Raw genomic sequence first — 9,968 nt, forward strand, 5'->3', positions numbered from 1 at the left:
GCACAACTGATTTTTTTTTTCCTCTTATTTTTGCCTTTATATATGCTCCCTTGTACTCTTTCCTTGCTCTTTGGATTTCCTGACAAAAAGGGGGAGAGATTATTGTGAAATTATAATAAAAAGGGGGAGAGATTGTGTTGTATAATTAAGGGGGAGTAGTGTTGTAATTTTGCCTTGAATTACATTTCTTCTCCCACATGCTTCACTGGTTTTGTTGTTTCATAATGTGCAGGGATTCAGAGCCTTGAGTTTAGAGTAGGATTTCATTTGTTGAATCCCATGCAATTTCAACAACTCATTCAACCCCATTCATCCGAGGCTTGACATGACCGATATGAGAAACTTGATTTCAGGTAAATCATTACATAATCATGCATTCATTATAGGATTCCTAGTTTGAGTTTTTTTTCAATCAAGTATTTTTATGTTAATCTTATTTTTAATAGGATTAGACTTTATCTCTTAAGATTACTTTTCTAGTTGGACTCTATTTTGATTTAAGTTAAAATATTATCTTTTCCTATTATGACTTGTAGGTTGAAATCTTCTTTTACTTGATTGGTCTAATTCATTTGTTTTAATAGATATTGTTTTTCTATTAAAAATTGGTTGGTTGGCGTTTTTCAATAAGAATCCATATTGAACTAATATTCATGTTGGAAAACCAATTGTGGTCTTCATAAGAGTCCAAATTAAGCTAAAAGTTCATAGTTATAATTGAAGTGGGTTTGGTACTCCTGTGCGGCCATCTGACTAGGTATAGGAAGCTTTGAATAAAAGCAGCTTGCATCTCTTTGGTTTTGGATAGTTTTTGATATTGGTGTTGAGCATATAGAATTCTTAAGCAAAAGCTGTTGTGCATATATTTGAGATAAATCATCAAGTGTTCCATGTTTACTTGGTGATTTATCAAACACTTTAATCATTCATATTGCATTCATATGCATGTCGGTGACTCATACGGTTGAGGGCACCAAGACCGTGGTGGCGGTTTTCCTCCGGCGAGCTTGAAGCAATCGTGACCAGTGTTGCGTTCAACATAAGGAGTGTCGAAGATCATCCCGTGACAGAAGTTGAGTTACGAAGAAGTCGGTAAACATTATCTAGAATGAGTCTAGGATAAGTGTGAGTACTTCTTGTAATCATCGTTCTATAGTGGATTTGAGTTGGACTGAGGAGTCCCGTGGATTTTCCCCAGAGGTGGGGTTTTACCACGTAAAATAATTCTCTACGTGTTCATTTATTTTAAGCTTTGCACATCTCAGGATTGATAACTCATATCAATCCTGCTTCAAAGGTTGATCATACCCAACATCACAACATAAAAACAAATCCATGTTTTCAACAATACGCCATAACCACCATTCAAAATCCCACGAATTTATCATTAGCGAACAATTCCAGTAATACTATTCGGTACTGTAAGGCCACAATTGAAACAAACACCCAATTAGCCTCACTAGCTTACAGGTTATGAAAGGAGTTCTTCTTAGGATTGCTAACCGGAATACTACTACTTTCTACCGCTCGGCTCCTGTAGGGGAGCCTCACTCTCTTTCAGTTACTTTAAAGGGTTACTTATTCCCTTTGACAACCGCCACACACATTGGGTCATTCACTCACTCCCGCATTGGGCGTCCCTCCCCCCTACGCTTTTTGGGCTACGGGGGGGGACGCCCTGAGTGCGTTCGTTCATTCCCACTAAAAAAGAGGAGATAATGTATTTCTTTGTATGTTGGGAACTCAAGCCCATAACTCTCAGAAACTTAATGTATATACACAACCTTGGGAAGGTCCTAAAAGATGAGAAAGTCTCAAAAGACCCGTGGTCAACAGTAGGTCAAACTTCTCATTTTTGGTCAACCAGGCCGATGGGGCCTGCGAACTCCTATTTTCGATATGAAAGTTTCTACGGGTTCAACAAAGTTTACTAAATACGTCCTGCCAGTTTGGTCCAGATCGAGCAGTCGAATTACTCGCGATTGCATGATCGGACAGTCATCGTTTTACGTAAACTTTGAATCATTGAATCGGAGCATCTGGGACACCGATTCTCGATGCAAATTCCTACACGATCCTAGAGGTGCATAGATCAACATATTTGGAAATGGAGTCGATCCAACGGTCCGAACATATTGAACCCGGATAATGCCTACTATGCGTAAATCTGATCGACCGACAAACAATAACCAAATTCAAATCCAAGCATACCGTCATGCTCGGGACTTCATGGGGATCATTTTAAGACCAAATGGGTCACTCAAACCTTGCCCATGAGCCGCCACAAGCTTCGACAATGCGTGAGTGTCTTGAGAAAATTTCGACGACTGGAAATTCTCGAAACACCTGACAATACCCATACTTACGTGATTAGGACAATGAGTGGAGCAACTTTTTCTCTTGGGCCACAGCCAAAAAGTGATCGTAACTTTGAGATATAGAAGGAGTTTTAAAACTTCAAAATTAATCCGAATCAACCCAATCATCAGCTAGAGCACGTTGAAAGGATGAGAAAGCATACCTGGATCGACAAATTTGGTAGCCGAAATCGTCCAAAACAATGTCCGAAGTTTTAGGTAAATCCAGTCGACTTTTGAGACATTGACGGCAGTAGCGACGGTGGTTTCGTCGGAGGTGGTGGGGTAGGAAGAGGAGGTTGAGTCGGTCGTTTTGGTACCGGCATTGCCACAAATGATGGCTGAATGAGGTGGTTGCCAGCTATTCGTGGAAAGAGAGAGAGAGAGAGAGAGAGAGAGAGAGAGAGAGAGAGAGAGAGAGTGTGTGTGTGTGTGTGTGTGTGTGTGTGTGTGTGAGAGAGAGTGAGTGAGTGAGTGAGAGAGAGAGAGAGATAGAGAAATATGAGTTTTTAAAAATCCAACTTCGAGTTATTTATGATTGTACCACTGCACTTTCTTTGTTCATAACTTCTTGGTTACAACTTCAATTTGAGCCCACTATGTGTCTATGAACTCGTATCGAGGCGCTTTATACAACAGTGTAATTCATTTCCCCAAAATCCTACCGGATTAAAAAGTGATCAAAATGACCCTATCCCCGAGGGCAAAATTGTAATTTCATAATTAATTAAATAAAATAATTTAAATGGATAATTACAACAGGGTCGGGGTGTTACATTATTCCTCTCTCTCTCTCTCTCTCTCTCTCTCTCAAAAACGATTACACGGTAGAAATCTATTCTAAAGAATTGGAATGAATGATTGAAGTAAGGAAGGATGGCACTTAAAGGAGAAGCTATGGAAGCAACAAGCATATTAGAATCTTAAGGGAATAAATTACTCATTCCTTTCCACCAATGATATCATAAGGGAATATGTGACTCTTTCATTTCCACCAATGATATCATAAGGGAATATTTGACTCATTCATTTTCACTAATAATATTTTAACACAACTTGTATGCCATAATGGTTGATTACCCTAAATTTTAAGTTTATACACGTGGATGCTGCAAGAATGGTGCCACTTCCAACTAAGGTAATAATTCCACGTTAGACCTAATATTTAATAGATTTAATCTTCAAAATAAATATTAAATAATATATTTGTCTTTAAATTAATAATATATATTGTAAAAAAAAAAAATTTAAAAAGAGGGGTCTTCACAATCTACCCTCCATAAAATAATTTCATCCTCGAAATTTACTAACACTAAATCACATTTCTTCCCCATAGGTGTCTAGTTCCTCGATTGTGATCCTATTTTGTCATGCACCTTAATTCAAGAATATCCCTTATTTCCAGATTGGGGCATGACACATATATATAGCCAAGGATAATACACAAAAGAGGTAATCAACTCTTGATCTTAGGATTAATTACTCTCTCTCTCTCTCTCTCTCTCTCCCCCTCCCTCCCTATTACAAAATCCTCGTGCAACATTCATTAAAAACACACATCTCCTTTAGATAATTTTTTTGACCTCAGCATTGAAGGGTTTTTGGCTAACACAACACCGGTATTTATTCGATTGGACTGGTATTATTTTGGAGGTAATTTTTGAGGAGTAATTAAAGTGGAGTAAAGTTCTTCATTTAATTCATTGAGGAGGAATTTTGTTACCACAGGTTGTTCCCACATCACAAAACAAAAGAACAAAGCATTATAGAAGGGGAGATTTTATTGGCACCCCATTATTTGCTCTTTGCACCTCATACTAATTTTAAACATGAATAATTTATTTTACCCTTATACATAATCACCGTTAAGGACAAAAAACATTTATAATAAAAATTAAATTTGCTCACTACACCCCACATATGTTCCTCCAACCCTAGTTAGACTTTTTTCTCAAATCATCATGTTCCTACAACCCCAATAAGGTTTATAAGCTTATATTGGTGAAAAAATATCTTGTATTTATTGAAGTTAGAGAGGCTTCGAATGAGTTATGAGTTTATTTTTTTGGCCCTTTTTAAGCTTAGGATTTCGTGATGGTTCGCTGGTTGCGTTTAGCACACCAATACCAAATGCGATAGGTAAATTCGGTGGGATGCCACCGAAACATTGCACCTATTTCAGTTGTGTTGACCGGTCGTTAACTTCAAATGCAGTGGAGATCCACCATAATACGGAACTGTGTTCGATGGTGTATTACCGAATTTTTACCTACAATTCAGTGGCAACGAACCGAAATATATTTATTTTTTTAGTAACTTATTGTCGACCACAAATTTAATGTAAGCTATTTTGACCTTACTCCCATTGAAGGAACAAAAACAAGGCGACGCCCTTAAAATAGATGACACATCATCCAATGTGATGGGCATCTCACCAAAAGGCATGTGAAAGATGTTCGTTTTGGGATGCCATCTCTCAACACGAAGGTAGATACAACAATCTTATCTGCATTCTGATAAGAATACCTAATAAGTTGTGTAAACACGAATTTCCTGCGACAAATAAGACAAGAACACGTGTACAAAATAATATTGTATGAATGAAATTTAGGGTTACAATCTCTGTATTGAATCCTCTGATTCGATCTCCAAAGTGTTTAAAGAAGTGTTTGATACAAGGGTCGTAGAGACTTGTTCTTGATCAAACGGGTAGCACAAAGCTTGTTTGGTGTTTGGGATTTTTCTATGGTGAAGGAACCGGCACGTATTTGTTGCGCTTGGTGGCTCTTCCAAAGTAGGGTGAAGAATGCAGAGAGTTTTCTATTTCTTGAGTGCTAGGTTTTTTCTCTGACCCCTCTTTCATCTTGAGGCCTCCTATTTATAAGCTATTGTAGGATGCTTGACCTAAATAACTTTCCCTATTTAAAACCCTGTTTTGTGGGATTTTGATTTGATTTAAATCAATTCCCATAATCTGGCAATTTAACCAGATTATCTTCAATTGATTGACCTGATTAATATTTGATTTAAATCAAAGTCAATCACAGAAGATTCTTTTCCTTAATTTTTTCTTCATCTTGAACCGTTTGATGCACTCCGTCGGATGTCGCCACGTGTCAATTTTTGACAACTAATTCGATTTTGATGAGTCATACGCCACATGTGCGAATTATGAGGCCCACAATTCAATCCACCGAACCCTAATTATTTTCTCGTCCAATGGAATTTATTTCACCAAAATTTCTTTATCTACAAATTGCCCCCACTTCCTGATGCACTATAGGTACGTGATTGTCGCATGTAGGAGATGCAGCTTGAAGTATTCCCTTTTTCTTTTTTTTTCTTTTTTTTTTTGGGAATGATATTATTAAAATAATATCTAATAATCACTTTGCTTCCAACGTTGGCTTTCTATTTCCAACGTGAGCTTCCTTTTTTTTTTTTTTTCTTTTTTGGGGTGATATTATTAACTTAATAATATCCAATAATCACTTTGCTTCCAACGTTGGCTTTCTATTTCCAACGTGAGCTTCCCCATTTTTTTTTTTTGGGGGTGATATTATTAACTTAATAATATCCAATTTTGAAGATTTTGTGCGACAAAATTCAATATTTTCCTAAACTAGGAATGAGAAACCCTAGCACCACCAAGAGCTTTAATGGCCTTTGGCTTTTTTAAATAGCATACTCTCATGGATATTGAGATTGACCCAATAGAACAAAGAAGACTACTCTTGTCGGCAGGAAGGTTTACAGCTTTGAAGTTTGCATAATCTGAATTCTCAGCAACCAAAGTGGTGAGAGTTGGCTTCTTTTCCTTCAATTTGGTCTACCAAGAAACTTGTTGGTAAGACTGAATCCACTCTTTATTTCATCATTCCACGTCAATTTTTTTTATTTTTCTTCTTTCTTCTAGCCACAAGAACCTACCCTTGGCATGTTATTCTTCCTTTGTGCCGGCGTCATCTTCTTCTTCTTCATCTAATTTTTTTTTTTTTTTTTGCATTCCCACCATGCAACATCAAACTCAATATTGGCATACTATTGTTGTGCTTGCGTCGTCCCTTTTTTTTATTTATTTAAATTTATTAATTTTGGGTGCACTCCCACCATGCAATATTAAATTCAATATTGGTATGCTGTTGCTGTGTTTGCGTCATCTTTTTTTTTTTTTTAGGTGCTTCAAAAGAAAGTGAAGAACGTAGACGTCCTATACCGCTTGGGTTTGATCCATCTCTCCGACTTGGTGATAACCAGCTCAAGCGCTTAGGCTTTACGTAAGTGGAGGATGAGTGAAGAACGTAGACGTCCTATACCGCTTGGGTTTGATCCATCTCTCCGACTTGGTGATAACCCGTTCAAGCGCTTAGGCTTTACGTAAGTGGAGGACGAGTGAAGAACGTAGGCGTCCTATACCGCTTGGGTTTGATCCATCTCTCCGACTTGGTGATAACCCGCTCAAGCGCTTAGGCTTTACGTAAGTGGAGGATGAGTGAAGAACGTAGACGTCCTATACCGCTTGGGTTTGATCCATCTCTCCGACTTGGTGATAATCCGCTCAAGCGCTTAGGCTTTACGTAAATGAAGACGAGTGAAGAATGTAGACGTCCTATACCGCTTGGGTTTGATCCATCTCTCCGACTTGGTGATAACCCGCTCAAGCGCTTAGGCTTTACGTAAGTGGAGGACAAGTGAAGAACGTAGACGTCCTATACTGCTTGGGTTTGATCCATCTCTCCGACTTGGTGATAACCCGCTCAAGCGCTTAGGCTTTACGTATTGGAGGACGCCCAACTTGATCGAGCACAGATACTTTCCCAAGAGAATTCTTTTTTTTCTTTTTTTTCTTTTTTTTTTTTGGGGTTTTGTTTTTTTGTTTTTTTGTTTTTTCTCTTCTTTTTTTTTTTTTTCAAGATTCACCAAAGAAATTATCCATAGTGAAGCAGCTCGATGTTGAACGAAAGATGTTAATGTAGCCCTGACGGAGTGAATTGGAAGTCGAATAGTGCCAAACTAATGAGAAACTCCAAATTTTTTTTATTATGTGACTGAACTCAAAGTGGTCTCATGAGCTGCCTACGTACCCTTCTAGGAAAAGAAGAGATCAAGTCATGACGTAGTTCAATGTTTTTTTTTCTTTTCCAGTTTGCAGTTTTGGCTCATGCAAGTGAGTGAGCATTTGGTGCCTTGTGCATTTTTGGCTTTTGCAGGCGAAGAAGCGATTGGTGCATCGTGCAGTTTTGGCTCGTGCTGGCGAAGGAGCATTTGGTGCCCTGTGCAGTTTTGGCTCGTGCTGGCGAAGGAGCGTTTAGTGCCTTGTGCAATTTTGGCTCGTGCAGGCGAAGGAGCGTTTGGTGCCTTGTGCAGTTTTCGCTCGTGCAGGCGAAGGAGCGTTTGGTGCCTTGTGCAGTTTAGGCTCTTGCAGGCAAAGGAGCATTTTGGTGCCTTATGCAGTTTTGGCTCGTGCTGGCAAAGAAGCGTTTGGTGCCTTGTGCAGTTTGGCTCGTGCAGGCAAAGGAGCAATTGGTGCCTTGTGCAATTTAGGCTCTTGCAGGGAAAGGAGCATTTTGGTGCCTTATGCAGTTTTGGCTCGTGCTGGCGAAGGAGCGTTTGGTGCCTTGTGCAGTTTTGGCTCGTGCTGGCGAAGGAGCGTTTGGTGCCTTGTGCAGTTTTGGTTCGTGCAGGCGAAGGAGTGTTTGGTGCCTTGTACATTTTTGGCTCGTGCCGGCAAAGGAGCAATTGGTGCCTTATGCAGTTTTGGCTCGTGCTGGCGAAGGAGCGTTTGGTGCCTTGTGCAGTTTTAGCTCGTGCAAGCGAAGGAGCGCTTGGTGCCTTGTGCAGTTCTGGCTCGCACAGGCGAAGGAGCATTTGGTGCCTTCTGCAGTTTCAGCTCGTGCAGGCAAAGAAGCGTTTGGTCGAATTTGTGTCACGTGAAGTGAGAAGTATCCTCCTTATGTTTTTCACCTCGGGAGGTACTCGACGCATTATTCTTGAAGAATCCCTTGGGGAAGAAGTCATATAGCATGATGGGGCTAGGCGACCTTTGTTTCAAGAGTTCATCTTTTGGAACCATTTTGTTCATATTTGATAATTCATTTCCTCTATGCCTTTTATGTGATTGAGGAGAACTTCTTTTGCTTACAAATCTTTTTGATCGAGGAGTTCTTGGCAAAGGTGCACTCTTATGTAACTTCTTCCGAGTAGCCAATGCCCATCCTTCATTATCGTCATCGAATGAATCGACACTACTTTGACTTTTCACTCCAACACACTCATACGGATTGAGTTGATGGGTTTCAGAGAATGCCCCCAGTGATTGAAGTGAGGGGGAATGTGCCGAACCAGATAAGACAAACGAGATCGTAGCATGGTTAGACTCTACCACCTTGTCAAGATCCATTTCGATTCTTCCTTGTTGTGCCAACTTCATGATGAGATCTTTCAACACGAAGCACTTTTCCTTTGGGTGATTGATGACACGATGGTACATGCAGTATTTCGGGTAGTTAATATGATTCATCTCTTCAGGGCGTTTGCACTCAGGTAACTCAATCACCTTCTTCTCAAGTAAGTCTTCCAGCATGCCTTCTACGTCAGAGTCTGGAAAAGGATACTTCTTCTCCTTCATTTCTTTTAGGGTGTGTCGTCGTGGTTCTTGATCTTGAGTTGACTCGGCCTTCCTCGCATCTTTCTTGCCTCGAGTGGAAATCTTCATTGGAGTAGCACTGATCGTCATTGACTCCAAGATGCGTGTCCTCAAAAAGTCTGCCCCATTTCTCGACGACTTGTCATTTCGATGATCACTCACCATTTCCTTTCTTCCATCGTGATTAGCGATACTAAGCTCTATGTCATGGGCACGAGTGGTCAATTCTTCAAAGGTACGGGGTTTGATCCCTTGAAGAATGTAGAGCAGACCCCAATGCATACCTTGAATGCACATCTCTACAGCCGATAACTCTGACACCCGATCTTTGCAGTCGAGGCTTAATGAACGCCAACGATTGATGTAGTCAACAACAGGTTCGTCTTTTCGCTGCTTTGTGCTAGTGAGCTCTAGCATGCTAACTAAGCGACGAGTGCTATAGAAGCGGTTGAGGAATTCTCTCTCCATTTGTTCCCAGCTGTCAATTGACTCAGGTTCCAAGTCAATGTACCAGTTGAATGCAGTGCCTCGGAATGATCGGACAAATTGCTTCACGAGATAATCGTCGTTAGTGCCAGCGTTGTTGCACATCTCGATGAAGTGGGCAACATGTTGTTTAGGGTTACCTTTTCCATCAAACTGCATGAACTTTGGAGGTTGATAGCCCGTTGGCATTCGAAGGTTGTCTAACCTTTTGGTGTAAGGCTTGGAATAGATAAATGTATCTTGAGAAGGCCCACCATATTGAGCCTTGATGGTGTTCGTGATCATGTCCTGAAGTTGTTGGATAGATAAAGAACCCACCGAGGCTGTGTTGCCTTTTTCGTGCGACTTATCACCCGACTCTGTTTCATGACCCAATCCTTTCTCGCTGGATTCAGCTTCATGATGTGATTCTTTCTTATGCACGTCTTGACTAGGTTCCTTATCTTGATGTGTCTCCCACTTGTTAATGAGAGAAGCAA

Source organism: Prunus dulcis, chromosome 1 (genome assembly GCF_902201215.1).
Source record: "Prunus dulcis chromosome 1, ALMONDv2, whole genome shotgun sequence".
NCBI lineage: Eukaryota > Viridiplantae > Streptophyta > Magnoliopsida > Rosales > Rosaceae > Prunus > Prunus dulcis.